This window comes from Phoxinus phoxinus (assembly GCF_949152265.1).
Source record: "Phoxinus phoxinus genome assembly, chromosome: 6".
Lineage (NCBI taxonomy): Eukaryota > Metazoa > Chordata > Actinopteri > Cypriniformes > Leuciscidae > Phoxinus > Phoxinus phoxinus.
In genome coordinates this window covers 10,336,921-10,354,236 of record NC_136881.1, presented here as the reverse complement: position 1 = coordinate 10,354,236, position 17,316 = coordinate 10,336,921, and positions in this window count along the sequence as shown.

Below are 17,316 nucleotides of genomic sequence, written 5' to 3'. Positions count from 1 at the left end.
AAACACAGGACTTAAATACACATACCATACCAAACCAATCAATTAAATTAATCACAGGCACAAATGAAACAATGAAACGGATGTAAATCAAGGAAACTGACCTAAAACATGAACAAATCCAACACCAAAACAACGCAAACACAGACAAATCCTGACAAGACCACTCCTAAGTTTTAGGAAAGTCGCAATTAAATTCATGGCATGTGCTGCCACAGCATATACATAGGAACTTAAAAATAATAATACATTTTATGGTAATCATTTTAGCTAAATGCTAACACTTGTGGTGTCAAGACAGTCTGTTCAAGTTTGGGATTGGTAAGATTTTAGTTTATTTATTTTAAGTCTCCTCTCACCAAGGCTGCATTTACAGTACTTGAACAAAAATCCAGTAATACTTTGTGAAATAATATTTACGATTTAAAATAACCGGTTTCCATTTTATTGTATTTTAAAATGATTTTTGTTCCCTCTGATGGCAATGCTGAATTTTCATCCTTCCGAAATCCTTCTAATATGCTAATATGCTGCGTAAGAAACATTTCTTCTTAACAATGTTGAAAACAGTTCTGCTGCTTAATATTTTTGTGGAAACAGAGGAACATTAGTTTGATGAATAGAATGTTCAGAAGAACAGCATTTATTTGACATATAAATATTCAGTTTAATGCATCTTTGCTGAATAAAAGTATTAATATCTTTCAAAAGAAAAAAATATTAACATTTGACTGGTAATATATATGTAGTATGCATGTTGTATTCACTAATGTTTAGTACGAATCCTGATGTTCATAATGTTTCATAGCACCGAAAAGGCTGTGATTACAGGCATGTTTAATGTGTGTCAATGTGTGTGTGTGTGTGTGTGTGTGTGTGTGTGTGTCATGTATCTGTACGATAACTCTAAGGGACTGTGAGACCGGTGATCAGAGGTAATCTTAGCTTCTGGCTACACTTTCACTGCTCTGTCAGCTTACAGCCCCCCACTGACTCGACCCTCTTTCTTTCTTCTTCCTTTGTTCTCTCTCTCTCGCTTTCGCTCTCTCTCGCCTGCTCGCTCACTGCCATTTTAGTCGTCCCAATTGAGCAGTGTGCCTCAGCTTCATCTATTTGTCTCTACAGGTATAATTTCTACTGTCATATTTCATCTTTTTGTATGAAGAGCCGTCAGTCACTTTCATAGTTCTATATTTTTACTCTCTCCCTGTCTTTTTCTCTCTGCGTGTGATGGGTGAATTAATCAGCAGTTGCTCTGGGCATACCCTGAGTTTGACTGGCAGTTCTGTCTGGTCAGCACTCAGAGGACCAGGCTATAACTAACACCTCGGGTCAACACACACACACACACACACACACACACACACACACACACACACACACACACACACACACACACACACACACACACACACACACTTACAGGTAGCAGTAACTAGCTGGTTTAAGGAACTGCCTGGGGTGCGATCAATACAGTTCACATGCATGGGAAATTACAGGAGATCTCTGTTATACACACACATATACACACTTTGGTCCTGTGCCATGTTGAAGCCTTCAGCTCTCCCATGATATAGACTCAACTATCTCTTTACCCTTGCATTACCTGGACCTTGTTTTCTTCCTAGTGGGGAACATGCTCTGATATGACACACCTCAGATGGTTGGAATTCAGTAATTTTGATAATCCCACAGTCCTATTTAAATTGGTTGTATGTACAGTTGTACACATGGCTTTCAAAAATGTGAGGTCAGTAAGATTTGTTTTTTTAAAAAAAGACAATAAAACTTTTATTCACCTAGGATGCATTATATACTTCAAAATGTTCTGTTCTTTTTAACTTTCTATTACCCAAAGTATAATGAAAAATTTTGTATCACAGGTTGCACAAAAATATATAGCAGCACAACTTGTTTCTTGAGCACAAAATCAGAATGTTAGAATGATTTCTGAAATATTTCTGAAGGTCACTAAAATTCAGCTTAACAGGAATAAATTTAACAATATTTCACATTATTACTGTTACCTTGGTGAGCATAAGATATATATCTTTTTTTAATTAAACAATTCTTACAGACCGTTAGTGCAAATGTGTGGGTGTTTCTTTGAAACTTAACATGTGAAAATCTATTTTTTAAAGATTGAAAGACTTAATATACAATACCTATTGAAGAAATAACACTAATGAACAGAATATATTGATTGCGCATCATTTCCAGTCAAGCTAATTACTAATTAAAGTGTTAACATATTATTTAATTATGTATTATGGATACATAAAATGTAAACTATAAAATTAGCCTTAGCAAGACAAATTATTTTGGATATTTTATTACAAAAATGTTTTTAAATGGGATTTTCCACCTGGTAATTAAATATGTCATTTGTGATGTGGTTTAAGTGTTGTAGATTGGTTATGAAAATGTGTGTTAGTGAACATTGTAAGTAAACTTGTTTTGGTTAGACTGAAAGTATGTTTAAGACAGTTTGTTATTTTAAAGACTAGGGGGCCAAGTACCCATAGCCTGTCATATTTCAGAAAACACGATCTCATGAAAGTGCGTATCTATACCACAAATGTTATTTCTCGTGCCATTTATACGGCAACATTTTTTTTTATATATGCCATAAAGTGCATATCATATCCATGCGAAAACTGCGTATCATATGCACGCAAAAACTATTTTTGCCATATAAATGGCACGAGAAATAACATTCGTTGTATAGATACGCACTTTCATGTTCAGAGCATTCAGAGAGAAATGTAGTCTGGGACATGATTTTATTCACCAGGAATTTTGCATCTTTAAAAGTGGCCTTAATTCCAGAGTGGAGCCAGACCTGAACGTGAGTCTGCTAAAACGACGTCTAAATGGCCGTTTTGTCTATTGTTTAAGCGATGGCTGCATGGCGGAAAAGAAAAGTTGTCATTTTAGAGTAGCGATACTTGCCAGGAGGCCCCAAATATACACAAACATGGGGTCATTTTACATTTTGCTTTTGATTTGACCACCAAGAGAGAGTCAAAGAAATCCATAGAGGTCTACAAACTCCTTAGAGGACTCGATTCTCAAATGTCTGCTTCTGCTTAACAGTCACAGGCTGTTTCACATCTCTGAATGAGTCCTCATCTAAACTCCTCCCAGGGAACCACAGAGCTACATGAGAGGAAGAAAGACGCTCTGAACAAAGAGTAGAGAATTGTGGAAACCAGATAAACTGTTGAAAGAGACACTAAGAGACTACGCAGAACAAACAGTGCAAGACAGAGAAATACCATTGGATAATGGAGAGGTAGAAACACTCCAGAATCAACTTGTTGTTGTTTTTTAAAGCAGAAATAGGACACAAACGGAATGCTTGATGTCCCCCGGGCCTGGGTTTATACGAACCACAACAACGGGACAAAAAATGGCGACCAGAATGCACACGAGGGACAGAATGTTCAAACTCAACCAAAACACACATTCATCTACATACACGCACACACTAGGGACGTCGTGTTTCAACACCATCTAACACACTCTCTTCCATAACATACTAATCATCCATTACTATGAAAATGAGAGGGAAGAGCGATTTGCATAAAGCCGTGAAGCCACAAAGTGAATTGAAGGATGGCTTGGAAATGAGACAGTGTGCCAGAGGTAGTATATTTACATTTAAAGCATTTAGCTTGCCACTTAGCACACAAGCGTCGCCTGTCAAGACTCTTAACGCTGATGGATAACTGCCGCCATTTGACGCAGGACTTGCGTCAGATATGAATCTCCACGCTGATGCAGCAGAAGCTCCAGGAATGTTCAGCCCTGTGTAAAGTGACGTTTGTTTGGCACGGATTATCAACCAGCGTCCAAACGATTATACATGTTCCTCAGCCTAAAGATAGATGCCTTACCGATGATTTCATAAACATCAATCAAGGTGCAAATTGAAACAGACGCTAGGTAATAAAGCATGGAGCAGCCACATTTCCACTGCTATCCAATTCATCCTTTTGTGGGTAATACTGCAAGCGTATATATGTATCTGTCTGGTTTGCGGTAATGCAGCAAAGCGACTGAGTTAATCACACACCAGAAAATGACTCTAATCAGCTAACTCTGGGCAAATAGTCCATTCACATTATAGCTCACACATTTCTTCTCTTCTTTCATGATCTGATATGACTCGCCTGGAATCTGGTTTTGGTAATCCCACATTTTTAGCAGTCCTACTTAAGATCTAATATTGTGTAACTACAGTAAAAAAAAAATCGATTCGCTTTTAAAATGGGTTTTTATTATTTTAACGTTTTACCAAGCTGTGAAAATTTATCCTGAAATATTAATTGTTATACTTTTAAAATTATGGCCACATTAAAATTACAGCTCACACTTGCCTGCGTGTGTAATAGCACACATATATTATGTACCTCTGTTAGTACCTCTGCGCTCTGGGTTTATTGCTAAAAGTCACATTTTTGGCACGGAATAAAGTAGCCTACATGAACAATCATATTATATAAGCATATTGTGCTTTACAGTTTGTGAAATGAAACCTTCTTCTGTTTAGTTTTTATTTATTTATTTAATTTTTAATTAAAATTAGTCTGCTGCTTAGCATATACCCTATGCGTAGTTTTACCTTTTTATACTTATACCTTTTTGTTCAGGCATTACACACGGATACTTCCTGGGGTCTTAGCTAAACTCAAAATCAGACCCTGTGAAAATAGTTTGGGTCAAAAATTTATTCTAAGAATGCATAGTATATACGTTTTCAGACAATTGTATTTATTTATTTTGCTTGATATAGGATATATATCCTCCAGTATTGGATATTGCATTCCCCTATTTACATTTCGATTGTTTGCTTTCATTTAATGCTAATAGTTATTCTTTAAAAACATACAAAAAATTAAAAACAGTTTATAAATATAATCTTCAGCCAATCTTGACATTAATGTCCATTTTTCATACAAAACATTCTAATATGATGTGATGCCTTAATTCAGCCTTTCAAGCCATTTATTAGAGTTTTTAGTGCATTTTATTGTATTTATTTTATTTTAAAGTATTAATATTTTTTTATTTAGACACAGTGTAATTTTGGCCGATTATCGATTTTTAATCGATTATCATTTAATATCGGTTCATCCCTGTAGTTGCATCCAGTGTTATTTTATAGTATGTTATAGTACAATATATTTTTGTTTCAGCTTTATTTCAATTAATGAAAACAGTTTGTAATAGTTTACAATGACAATAATTTATTTAAAAGGAAATAGTTTATAATTGAATACTTGACAATAACAACACTGGTTTCATCAAACTTGAACAGGCCTTAAAGAGATATTCACCCAAAAATTAAAATTCTGTCATTTACTCACCTTCAAGTTGCTCCAAACCTGTATGTATTTCTTTGTTCTGCTGAACACAAAATAAGATATTTTGAAGAATATGGGTAAACAAAGTCGATGGACCCCACTGACTTCCATAGAATGATTACCGACATTCTTCAAAATAGCTTCTTTTGTGTGAGTAAATTACAGAAATTTAATTTTCGGGTGAACTATCTCTTTAAGGCCTGTTCAAGTTTGATGCAACCAGTGAAGTTATTGTCAAGTATTCAATTATAAACTATTTATTTTTAATTAAATTATTGTTGTATAGCAACTTAAGGTGAGTAGCCTAAATGATGACAGAATTTTCCGTTTTGGTTGAACTATCCCTTTAAGTCTCTGTTAATATATTCTATTTATAGATTCATTACTGTGAGAATAATCTGAGGCAAGTATTTTCAATAAAGTGGGTAATTTGCGACGTGTGTAGTTTGGTCCAATGCCCTCTCCCTGAACTCCGCTAAAATGGTTCTTTGTACTGTGTGTTAAATTGAGTATATTGTGCAGCCACAAGAGCTGAGAGGTGTGTGCGAGTGTGTTTATACGTTACAGGCAGCTTACTTTACAATTGTGAAGGGTTTCAGATAGAGACAAAGGTGAATATATATGTGTGGTCTTTGCTGAATGGCCAGTGGTTTAAAAAGCCCATTCATACAATCATGTTAAAGTGATGAGGTGATGAAATGGCTGGACTAATTGCCATTCTGAAGAGAAAAAACTGAGACAAGAAGCCCATTCATAGGGCTAAAGAGTTATATTACTGCTTCTGACATTGTGCTTACAAAAATCAATCTCTCTTTCGCTTTTTTCCCCCCTCACGCTTTCTCACACCCCCACACACATGCTGGAGGTAATTCTGCTTGACATACTTAAGGCCATATGCTTTACATCACCGAGAGCCTCTGTGATTGTGGCCTCTCACTGGTTTTCATTCCTACAAGAACATTTGAAACCCATCAGTGAGACACTAACAAGGCATGTCATGTCTGTTTAGATTAGGACTGAAGTGTCATGATTTAAGACCATCTTTCTTTCATAATATGTCTTATACTCAGAGACATTGATACTGGTCTAAGATCAGCCCATACTCAAACCACACTGTCACATGCTGTTCATCAGCCGCTGTCAGAAAAAAAAAAAAAAGGATTACGATGCTTTAATGCATAATCATAAGGATAGAATTTCCATATGATATTCCAAAAACCCAGTGGCATTCCGGGGGTCAGATGAGGACCAGAGATCACATGGGAATTCCTGCCATGTTTCATTATAAGGACATGTGTGCTGTGGTTAGACCTTCTCTTTAATGAACACACTCTGTATGATCTACTACAGTTTTTTTTTTTCAGGAAATGTTCTTTACATTCCAGATGGGGAAACTAGAAATGTACAGCTTTAAGTTCTGTTGGGATACTTGTAAAGCGCATGCAAACTGGAATTTATATAGTGCAAACTAAAGAAAAGCATGGCTCATTCACTCATTTAGCATTCAAATACAAACATGAACCAGTCTTCTTTTTTTAATGAATGTTCAAATAGTATTTTCAGTAAATGATCACCTAGCAACCACCCAGAACACCCTATCAACCGCATAACAACACTTAAACACCTTAGCAACTGCACACCTTAGCCCTAATGATTTTGCAGGAGCAAGCGCCACTCACATTTTCTTCAGAAATTCTACATGTGCCAATTTTACAGTACATAGAGGAGAGCAATAATTTTATGTAACTTTTAATGTAACATTTGCACTGCCGTTCAACAGTGTGCGGTCTCCAAGGCTACATTTGTTTAATAAAAAATTCAGGACGCTTTTATAAACAGCATTTATTTGAAATACAAATATTTTGTAACATTATACATGTCTTTATTTTAGCTTAGTTTAATGCATCTTAGTTTAATTGCTGAGTAGATTTTTTTTGTTTTTCATCAAATACATTTTTACCCAAACTGAAGTTTAATTTGTATTTAGGTAGAACTTACTAAATCCGAAAATAATGACAATGGGTTCCCTATACAACTGGGGTTGTCATTTTTTAGGTGTTAATGTAGTGTAATTATTAGGAACATGATAATGGGATTAAAATGTGTACGATTAATCATTCTCCCTGATCTGTGTAACAGAATGTGTTAATATAGCATATGCATGTTTTCACATACTTAAAGGTTCATCAAGTTTTGTTTCACCTACAAACATTTTGTTTCCGTTACAGTAGTGTTGGTGTTGCACATGACTTTCATTTCCATCCTGTCCTGTATCAGTTTTAGAAGATAATTATATTGGACACAAACACATGTAACTACTTTTACTATTAGTGCTCAGCTATTCAGAAAACAATCCAGTGTTTCAGAAACTGAACTAATATAATCATTTCCAAAGCTCGGTGCTTGAATGAACACACTGTGAACTTAAACTCTTGTCCTGCACAAAGACACTCTGTCTTACTGTGTGTTTTTTTTCTTTCCCAGCAGTCCATGCTTCATTGAATCGCGTTGGACTGCGTGTGTGTGTGTGTGTGTGTGTGTGTGTGTGTTTGTGTTTTAGAGTGGACTGTGGATCCCCTGTCCTGAAGGAGACAGTCTGTAATTAGTTTAATGGTTTTAATGGGGAGCTCATTGGCTGTAATCAAAGTTAAACTGTTTGCACATTTTTAGCTTAAACTCTGCTCTGTAATCTGCTGACCTGGAGAATGCTTCACAGGTCCATTGAGTTGTGTCGGAGTGTGTCGATTTTTTTTTTTTTTTTTTTCAGATTTGACTCTATACCGCATTTCCTTAATCATTAAGAGACAAGTTCACCATTAAGGATGCACCGGTATTAGATATCTGCTTGATACCAAAAAAATTTAAAAATAATAATGTAATGACAGATAATTAGTAATTGGCCTACAGTATATTAAATTCTGTTCTATTTTATCTTTAACACAGTATGAAAATTCATAGTCATTTTAAAAGTACAATACATTGTCAAATTATTTTGTATTAATGTTTTTATAATACAAAAGAGAGTTATAGAGTGTTGGATCTAAATGTACGGTAACTATGTAATTATAGAAATTAACAATTAAAGATCCCAATATAGTAAAATCGAAGAGTGAACTGGTGTGATGTCATTTCAACAAAATTATGCCAAAAAGCAGTTCATTTGGAGTTTGTTTTTGGAGTTGCAGCTTGCCTAAGCAAACTTTCCAAAAAGTTCTCTCCGGCTGGGAAACACCTTCGAACTACCATTGGTCTGTGGCGATCATGGCCACATGGATCTAATAAACGTGGGTACGACACGTATGTCTGTACGATGTTGAAACCTATTGAATTGTAGTTTACGACTCAACAAACCAATAAACAATTAAAGCAAGATGAATCACACTTTGACAATTGAGGTTGTTCATGTGCGCTGAAAAATAGAGGAAGTGAAAGAGGAGAATATGGACGAGTCATGGCTAGGGAAACGAGACCAAATTGGCATGCCAATTTTGTAAGAAGAGCTTGTGGTAAGTAATTTTAAGTTTTAGTGCCATGTTGTGTTGATCAAAATGCTATTTCATGTTGCATTTTTATTGGCTTGTCAGTAGACGTAGGTCATAGCAGCAAACACTGTAAGATGATCATGTTCAATTTCTGACATGGCTATCTTATACGGCCATCGTTGAACCTCTCTCACTGTACGACGTAGGATCCACAACCTCAGAAATCGCCACGATTGGTCATCTTTCATCTGGGACAGCCCAAAAACATACTATGTGTAACAGGCATAAGTGAAGAACAAAAATAACTTTGCCTTAAAATTGTTAAGATCCAGTATCAATCATTATATATCCAATTTTGATTCTTATACTCTAAACTCTAGAATTGACCTATAATCGATATAGTACCAATACATAGCCACCACCGCACAAGCAAACATTATCAAATCATATTGGGCACAGATCTTGTGGGCGTGTTTGTGTCATTTCCTGATTTGCATAATTCCTTTAGTGAACTGGGTTCTGAAATAACACCAACAAAGTGCACTTTCATTTAGCATCATTCATAACCCCCCACAACCCCCCCCCCCCCCCCCCCCAGCCTGACATTGCTGCTATAATCTTTTTTTTTTTATGTAAACTTGTAAGTGATGTTCTTTATTATCAAATTCTGAAAACAGTCTCTATTGATGTTTCCCTTAGATGCAGTTGAAGCCGTGAAGATCTGTTGCTCTCAGCGGGCGACATTTCACTCTCTCCTTTCATCATACATCATCATTAGTTGAGCTTAAATTGCTGGGATAATGAACCATCTAAGCAACATCTAATCTTTTTGGTGTCAGTAATAAAGATAAACATTCCTCATATTAATATCTGAGGTGGTTGTTCCAGTAAATGACCTATGATGAGGGTAAACATTAAGCACCGCAGTTTGTTATCTCTGTTATACATGCTACAATTCACCAGATGTTCCCTTTTTTGGCTGTGATATATCATGTGTGTGTCATGCGTCTTACATGCACACATTTTTTACATGTTGCAATTGATTTAAGCAGCTGTTTTTTATTATTCTTATTTAGCATATTCCTCTTTAGCTAATCACTTCAAACAGGCTATTATACAAAAGATAATTCTGTTATATTCAACTCAACACTTGCTGTTTATGGATTTGTCAGTTCTCAACTCAATTCATCTTCTCTCTCTCCCTATTTTCTCTCTGGGTTTGCTATCCTATCGATCTCCATGTTTCCTTGTTGTAGCTCAATCAGTGGAAAAGGCATTAGGTGCGCTCAGGCTTTCAGATGCTCTTTGATTGTCACCAAGTGGCTTTTTCATCATAAAAACATCTCAAATTATAGACTGGGTAATGAGCCAACGCACACGCACATACATATACACACAGCCATCAACTGTTGGCCTGATTCCACTTAAGCAATCTTGCTTCCTTTGAGCTCATTTCAATAATAAAGTGTGTTTGAATGAGAGATGCTTTTTGCTTGCCAGGCTTCAAGAGGATGAAAGCTACTATGAGAGCTTTTGATAGAAGCTCACCTTCCACAGAATCTTTACTCCACATAAACATAAGATCACTACACTACGGCTTATTTGCTTTGAAATCAGCCCCTGTTTGTAAAACCGTAAATATTCAATTGATAATGACCCTCATGCAATTAATTATTGTATTAAAGATGTGTTGGCTATTTTACTCTACAGAAATTAGGCAGAAATGCTGCTAGAACATATAAAAGCCATTAATTTAACTAAATGCAACTATTTATCATTAGCAAGGTAACATTGATATATAGCCTATATACAGTATAGTAAAAAAACTATTTATATCAAAATCTATTTATACTAATGATAATAAATTAACATATGTATTGACATATCACTTAATACTTACTGATATACAACTATAATTAAACTTTATTTGGATTATTTCTTTATTGCACAATGCACATTTCTTAAAATTACACCTAAACGGGTTTTAATATCACTATTAATAAGGATTGTATGATCTCTGTATAATTTCAGTCTTTAAATGCATGAAGACTGCATTACTATTTAAAGCGTACCTAAAGTATTCTTGAAATTGTTCCACTTTATATCTTTAGTTGGACATCGGCACTACTTTCACACAATTAAAGTGCATTAAAATAGTTGTTCCAATTTAGCAGACATTCAGTATGCCAGTTTAGTAGTATACCAAATGTACAATTGCAGGGTATTTTTATTAAGCACATAAATATGTAAATGTATTTATAGTATACAAAAAAGGTTATTTAAAATACATTTTAGTATTTAGCATATAATATATATATATATATATATATATATATATATATATATATATATATATATATATATATACTCTTTTGGTTCAGAAAGTGTAATGAAAATGTCCATGATATGTCCCCTTTTGAACCTGAAGAGTAAGTCTAAACACTCTTGCCTGGTTCTCTACCACATTACATCTATATCTATGAAGCTGATGCGTTATGTCACAATATCTTTTCTGTTCATAGCTCAGGAGAGGTCATCTAAGTCTGTGAGAGCGCCATAATAAGATTGGAAAGATTTCATTCACACTGTGGGCGCTTCCTCTGGCCAGTGCCTTTATGTCCTCAAGCGAGGCACTTAACCCCTGTCTGCCGCGGGCCCGTGCTGTGTCTTCCCCTTTATCCTCTAATCAACCATCTTTGATAAAAGACAGAGTAATACAGGAAGTGACCGAAAGGCATCTGTGCAGTGGATTCTGGAAACTAATGACTTATACACCCTCAAACTTTCCCTTAAACACCACAGAGAGGGGGAAAATGCTAACCTTGACACCTAACTAAGAAAAATAGTCCTTTCGGTGTGTGATTAGATTGGACGGAAGCCAGCAGGAAGGAAGACCCCTGCCAACGTTGGCTGTGAGAATCATGACTCTAAACCTCGCTCTATTTAACACCGCCCTGAGCATTTGCTCACATGTGCCACAGGCAGCCCCCTGTACGCCCTTATTCCCCATTTAACAACTGTGTGAACCCGTCAGAGACACTGTCAGAACAGAACTTACTAAATACGAGGGGAGATTTGGTACATTATGTTCCATGTCAACTTCAACACTGAATTACCGACTGTAAAGCCAATAGAACTCGTACATGCCGGTGCTTGACAGCCATGATTTCTGGAGACAGTGATCCTAAGCGTTTTTGAGTGGAAAACTTGGTGATGAGGGTTTAGTAACAGGCCCAGGGTGAGTTTTGCATTTGTTACAAAACTTACTGAGCTGTCTATCTGGACAGCATTTTAAGGCATCAAGGATACGTTTCAAAAAGAGGTTTTTAAATATACCTTCTTCTCTTTTGTCTGTGTTTTAAAGTATCATCATGTGCATACTTGTGTCGAAGGCAAGCCTAGAATGCATTGTCACAAGCTCAGTAAAACAACGTTGTTCAAAATCGCATACTTTAGTTCATATGATTAGGTACTTTTAAAAGAAGTACTTACTTTGAACTTACTACATCCATCATGTTAGTATTGTCATGTGCCCTGCAGCGTCAGTTGTGTCACTTCACTGCCATTCACTACTTCTCACCAATGGCTTCAGTGTCCATTGGATATAAAGTCCTTCAGAATCTTGCCGGAAGTAGTATTCTCCCCTACTCTGTCATTCAGATACTTTTTGCTTACTGTTGTATTAATATTTTGAATTCAGGCATACTATTCTTTTCACATACTGTTTTCTCACCTACAGTTTTAGGGACATGTGCATATTCGGATGAAGCCAACAAGTCCACGATGTTTGGTGTGGCAAGAAAAGCGGTTTTAACCATTATTTTTGTGTTTCTATTTTTATGCTTATTGGGTTTGTTAGCTTAGCAACATGCTAATGGCACACTCTTGTGCTTCATGTAGTGTTCTGTTTGAGTTGCAGTAGTACAGATTTTCAGTTCAATCTTTTTTTAGTCAAGATGTTGCCCTAAAAGTCAGCTGCCTAGGCTGTAGGTTTTTCTCTTTCACTGATCAGACATTGCCTTGTCTCAGCACTCAGCACTGGAATGAAGATGGTGATTGAAGCAATCAAGAGGAGGAAATAAATCAAGCTCTTATAAACAAAAATTAACACACCACAATGAGTCATATTAAAATCAAAACACTACATGTATTAAACATTTTGCAATATGAACATTTTTAAATGCAATTTAAAACAATTTAGCTGTTGCTGACGAGAGACAAAATCTCCAAATAAATCGTTGTCTACTAACCTCCAATTAGATTGCATGAAGAGTAAATGTAGACTTTTTTGTGTAAATCTTCTGCTTCTCCTTCATCCTCTTTCCCCTGTAGAAGTTCAGTGGAGATCTCAATAATGTCACTCACTGTTCATATTTGCCTGAATAACATTTGTTTTCTAAATCACGAGTTACAAATCTTAACAGAGAACGTCTGCGATTGTGCTGATTTATAAAGGACTGAGATTTCTGTCATTTTTACTAAGATCATAATGTCTGTTGTCTGGTTGTGGGTGTTACAGAAGGTCATGTGTTCTGGCGCTGTGCATCACATTGAAATAAATGACTCTTATCACATCTGATATTTGTAACATTATGTGGTAAAGGAAGAATTAATTGAGGTGTTTTTTATTTATTTTTATATATAGGCTCATTCCTGACGCAGTTACTAGGGTGGTCTCTCTGAGCAGTCCATGATCAGATTCTGTTTATTGATTTAACTATTATTTTACGCAGAAAGTTGGCAAACGGTTTAAATCTATTTGGGCAATGGCGTCTTAAAATTACACAAATTTACCTGTCTGAAGCCTGCAATGAAAAGTCATAGATTTCGATATGTTAATCATTGCTATGCCACATTGATCTATATTTCTGTATCATTATTGTATATGAACAAGTGTCTTATTTTCCTCCCAATGAATTATAATATAAATGTCTGAGACCAAATTGATACTTGAAAGCAAAACATACAGTGTGATGCCTGAGCTCTCAAAGAGCAACATCTGAGCAGTAACTTTTCCCTCAGAGAGGGCCCACGATGATGATCTGATGTCAGTGCGCTTGGAGACAGTTAGATTGACGTTAATAAGTGATGAAGACCCTATGTGACACACACACACACACACACACACACACACACACACACACACACACACATAAGGGGTTGATGCTGACCAATGTTTGTGTCCCAGTCCTTCATTCGCCCTGTCTCTGAGCAGTCTGATGCATCGCACACGTACGACTGACTCACAGGTCATTGCTAAGAGGCCGTTTGTGTGCACCCCTCTTCTAGACCACCAATATGCACTCAGACCTCTCCTGTGCAAGTCTCATGAGGCCAAATTACCAGTTAAACACGCTCCTAACTGACTTTATCAATGATTCTGGATCTGAAATGCCTTGAGGCACAGTATTCCGTTCGTAACTGATGCGTTTGGTCGTAAATCTATATGGGTACATAGCCAGCCGTCTCGGAGGATGTGCTGATGTTTGCATGAGAGAAAAGGCTCGCCATCTGCTTCCATCTCAAGTGATTTCCCTTACGGATCCGCGTGAAAATGAAATCTGACATTCACCAAGCACCAGTGTGCTTGTAAAAAGTGAGCCATTAAAGTTTTCAATCTTGGCCACACCCTCTTTTCTCATATCTCTGAATAGTAAATTGACAGATCTCCATCTGCTTCAGTCATATTCTGACTTTTATTGGTGGAGTTTCATCGATGTGTTCATAAAATGCCAACCTTGTATCCTTACATATTATAGGGGTTGTACAGCCTGGTGGTTAAAGGTAATTTTATTCCATTTAAACAACAGTTTGGCACCTAAAGAACTGATTAAGAAAAAATCTGCAGTCATATCAGTGGCCTAAACTATTATTATTCTAGGTATAAGGCATTTTAATATGCAATTCTGGTCCATGTAGAGTATAGTTTTCATATAGCATTCAGTCACAATATAACATTACATGCTTTTTTCTTATTCTTGTTTAACATTGGGGATATTAATATGAATGCTTCTTGTTTGCTGATTGTCCACAGTTTGTGTTCTATGTTAAGGAAATGTCACAGCCAAATTTCTAAAGCCTAAATATAAATATAATTTCTATGCACATGGCTTTTTTGCTCCTTAATTGGGAAACTAATGATAATGATATTTTAACTGTGCAGTCAAATCAAATTATGTGGCATTCAAATTATATATATATGTGAATAATAATAATAATAGCATATACAGCTAAATAAATATTTTAAATAAATCAACCAATCAAAAGTTTGTGGTCAGTAAGATTTTTTAATGTTTTTGAAGAAGATTCTTACTCACCAAGACTGCATTTATTTGATGAAAAAATACAGTACAAGCAGTAATATTGTGAAATATAACACATCTGTTTAGCTTTGCATTTACTGAATGAGCACTGTGCCACTGTCCGTCCGACTGTTTGCACTGTATTTTATTTTGTTTTATTTTGTTTTATTTTTTATTCTAAACTGTTTTAATTAGTCTTATTTCTTTAGATTATTTTAATTTCTTCTAAGTAAAGCACTTTGAATTACCATTGTGTATATGAAATGTGCTATAGGAATAAACTTGCCTTGCCTTGCCATAACTTAAAAGAACTGTTTTCCATTTCAATTTCAAAAAGCTGTTTTTCCTGTGATGGCAAAGCTCCATTACTTCAGTCTTCAGTGTCACAAGATCCTTCAGAAGTCATGCTAATGCTGATTTGCTGCTCAAGAAGCATTTCTTTTTCTCCTGCTTCTTCTCCTCCTCCTCCTCCTTCTTCTTCTTCTTCTTCTTCTTCTTCTTCTTCTTCTTCTTCTTTTTCTTAGCTGAAAATGGTTGTGCTGAAAATTGAAATAGAAATATTACATAAAATATAGAACTATTAATTGTTTGAAATGATTTGAAATAGAAATGCATTATACTCTAATAGTGTATGTCAATGTTTTATTGCACGTTTACAATGCATGACAGGTGGCATCACCTGTATCATAAGGCTCTGTTGTAAATTGCAATAGTTTTTCCTTGTGCTTGTTGAATGATTTTGTTATTCATAGAATGTATTCTTAATTATGAAATCATTATTAATTCATGTGCCATTTGGGAGAGGTCAGTACACGTCATTTGTGAACTTTTTAAGGATCTGAATTGATTGCAGGCTCAATCCCTGCAGAGGTTTTATGAACCATTCACCATTTAGCAAGACACCATCACATTTCCCCCAGGGATCTTCCTTGTGTGTTTTGGATAAAAGTGTCAACAAAAATGACAAATTAGTAAATAATATAAAACACCTGAATGCGACCATGTTTGCTTTTGAGTAAAACATGCATTAGAAACTAGGTAAGGGTAGAGGTCAACAGAAAGCACTAAGCTTCACTTTGACTGAACTGTTTTAGCGTGCTAATTACATTTTGTTACCCATTTTAAGGACGTGTCTGTCATTGTGCAACCAGCCAACCCAGTGTGATGGAGTGTTTTATGCAAATTTAAACACTCTTAAACCATCTCCTTCTTCAGAAAGTGTGTGTTTTATGTGTGTTTTCATTTTGTGCTCCTTTGCCAGGAGATTAATGAGAGACGTGATGAATTCAGAGAGAGAGAGAGAGAGAGAGAGAGAGAGAGAGAGAGAGAGAGAGAGAGAGAGAGTCACGCACGTTCAAGTAGAGTAATGTTCATTAAAAGCGAAGGAGTGAGACAGAAGATAAAAATGAAAAGAGCATGGCTTCACCCCACCCCGCCTACATTTGATGAATAAGAAAATATGCAGTCAGCGGAGGCTTTAAGAATCAAATGAAATATCAATTTAAAGCTTGTTACACTAAATGCCCCTTAGGTGTGTTCAAGTTTTCTCGGTTCCTGGCTGCATTAAAGTTTACCTTATGAAAAAGAGACCAGCCGACCGATGGGGACGGCTCATTAGTGGATTTGTTCATCTCATCATTTGACTGAAAGTGATGCCGGTTGCAAAAGTGCTTGATGTCAAATTCCAAATCATTGAAAGCTAAGGACCTGTTTTGATATTCTGGGAATATTTTGCCTCAAATATGATCTCTTCCTCCTTTGATCAGTTGGAGTGGAGCCAACTGAAACGGTGTGCTACCTGAAGTATTAGTGTTTTTTGCTCACCAAGGCTGCTGTTTTATTGTGAAATATTTTACATATATATATACTGTATATTAATTTACAAGTTTATATATATATATATATATACAGTATATATATACTTTTTTTTCTGCGACGCAAAGTCTTTAGTGCCGCATGATCATTCAGAAATGATTCTAATATGCTGATTTGGTGCTCAAGAAACATTTTCTATTATTATCGATTTATTTTGTCAATTATTTTCACAAATGGTTTATAAGCCCTGACCAACTTTACTTGTTTGTCTTTCTATACATACTAGTTTGAATTTGTGAAATTCATTTACAATACATTTACATTTGGCGTGATTTTGGTAAACACTTTTAT